This window comes from Athene cunicularia (assembly GCF_003259725.1).
Source record: "Athene cunicularia isolate RWA chromosome 5 unlocalized genomic scaffold, athCun1 chr5_part1, whole genome shotgun sequence".
Lineage (NCBI taxonomy): Eukaryota > Metazoa > Chordata > Aves > Strigiformes > Strigidae > Athene > Athene cunicularia.
This window is the reverse complement of record NW_020799101.1, coordinates 42,634,579-42,637,186: the sequence shown is the minus strand read 5'-3', so window position 1 is coordinate 42,637,186 and position 2,608 is coordinate 42,634,579.

Genomic DNA, 2,608 nt, shown 5'->3' with positions numbered 1-2,608 from the left:
TCCCAGATCTGGGTGTGTCTGTCAAGTGGCAGCCGCTGTGGCACATCTACAAGAACCAGAAATAAGGCTGGCTGCGCTGCCAACCACAACTGTGCAGAGAGGGTGGAAAGCGAGTATGAAATGCCTCCGATGTGAGTAACTCTGGGAAGAAATACTAGTTTGGAGGAGCCTCAAGCTGGAAACACTAATCAAACAAAAAATGAAGTATTTCAAGTTTGGTTCTTTCCTGACCAGGACTGGGCTTCTGTGTTACTGTCTCCCTGTCAACAACGAGGACTGCCCTTTCCCAGGGGCGGACCCAGGCAGCTGCACGGGTTGTGGCATCACCAGGGGGCAAGTGAGAGCCACCTGCAGGCTCCCCACTGGGATTAGCTGGCTGAGTTTATCCTGTGGCCAGGGGATCTGTGCCGCAGAGGCCTGTGCCTTCCCAGCTCAGCTGATGTGGATCGCCAGCTCCGCAGTGTACGATAGCCTTCTGGTTAGGACCGCTGCCCTTCCCCCCTGGATCCATGTACAGTTACCTGCCGTTTCCTAAAGACACTGTAATTAGCCAGTTACAGCAGCAAGCTTTTTGGCTAGCAGAAAGGCTCTTATATGCAAAGTAATTACTACAATTAGCGATACAGGTGGAGCAACAGGTGAACCCAATAGCAGGTGCAAGAGGAGTGGAAGGGAGAGCGCTGGACCTAAAAGCATCACGGCGGGGCAGTAGCCAGAGCCCTGGCTCCTGGCCTTGTTGCCTTGCTGATGTGTTAATTCTGATCTTAACACTCGCATTTCTAAAGCTGGTGCTGCTCTTCAGTTTTTATTACCAATAAGCCATCCAATTACAGGCTTCCCAGTGTTGCCAGTTCTCCTTTGCATGTTGACTTTACTCCATGTGACTCGTGACAAGCTGTCAGCCATATGCCAGAAGGCAGAGGTATTTTTGGCATCTGTTCACAGATAATACTTTGCATACAGTCCTTGTAGTCTGATTTATTTATTAATTTACCTGCTATAACTGACTGGACAGTAACTCGGCTCTGGAGTTGAGGCGTTTACTACTTGCTATTTCTCTGGGGCTTTTTCAGGTGGATGGTGCTTTTGGCTCTAGGATCTGATTTTTCTACCCCATGGACTGCATTGGCCCCCTGTCAGGGGGCTGCTGCGGTCAGTCGGACTGTACAGCAGTGTCCCCGAGCTCTGGGAGTGCAGCAGCCAGTCCCACGGGGTCGGGGTGACCCGTCACTGCTGTGGCAATGTCTGCTCTGGCCCGCGAGGAGCTTGGGAGCAGGCGGGCCCGTCCCTGCCAGCGGGCTGGAGCTGGCAGGACCTTCGGTGTGTGCAGCCCCACGGACAGGACTTCACACAGCATAAACACCAGCACAACTGGGTGTCTTTTCATGTGGAGCTGCCCGGGAGCCTTAAGGACGTTATTCTGAGAACATTTTTTTTTTTATAAATACATACAATAGGCTCACAGTTGGATAGTATTTGTTCATGACATTGGTGATTAATCATCCTTCTGTGACTGTTTACTTTTTCACTAATTTGCTCATGGTTTTTCCAGTCCCTTGTCTTTACTGGTGACAGAGTGGAGGGTAGAGACTGAAGGCACTGTAGCAAGGCCCAGGTCCCCCAGGACAGTTTATGTGAGTTTATCAGCAATTCATCTCCCTGCGTTGTGCAGTGTCTTTTGTAAGTGCATGAAACAATGCTCATAAATACACACACGTACACGCATGTAATGTAGCGATCAGTATCTGTAAGGTTGCAATGGGATACTCTGTTTGTTGTGTTACCTCCTGGATTAAGATGGCTTTTAATAGTTATTCTTGTTCTCCAAGCTGGAATATTTCCCTTCATAGAAGCTTCCACTGTACTCAGTAATTTTTACTACTTTTTTTTTTTTCCCCCCTTCCTGCCTTTTTATCCACTGTCTCTTCTTTATAATAACCAGATACCCTTTACACTGCAGCTTAACTCAGCAGTTCTTGTATTTACACAGAGATTCTTACCATCTTGTCTCCTTTAAAGGGAAGATGTTGGCACCTTACATGACACTGTGTGTTGTACAGGGGTAACTTAGCTTATCCCAGCCATGAACTACCTGCTGCCAGCATTGCTGCTGGGATACCCACACTAGTTCTCTCTACATCTCATTAGTCTTTTTAACTCTTCTATCAGATCAAAATATTCCCACATTCCTTTTAAGCATGCAGTAGCAACCACGTACAATGCAAATTCTGCTGGTGGTATTTTTTTTATTCTCCTTCTCCCACCCCTGCTGGAGATAAGTGAGTATTTCAGCTGGGGCGGGACATCCAGATAACTTGGTTTCCCAAATCTCTGGGGATGTCACCAGGGCCAGACACTGTGTGAGTGTCCCCCCACACCTGCATTTGGGACCAGCCAGGCACCTCCTCTGTCTCTTCCTCCCTCTCCTCCTCCTAGCAGGGTGCTCTCACCAGGAGCCTGCTGACCACTCCAACTTTAATGCACGGGTACGTTTTACCCTCTGTGTTGGAGCAGCAGCCTGTTCCATCCTGCACTGGCTGACAGGCAGCTCTCTGACCATCCCCTTGCCTGGAGGAGAAGGGAGAGGTTGGGACTGCCCCAGACCTGT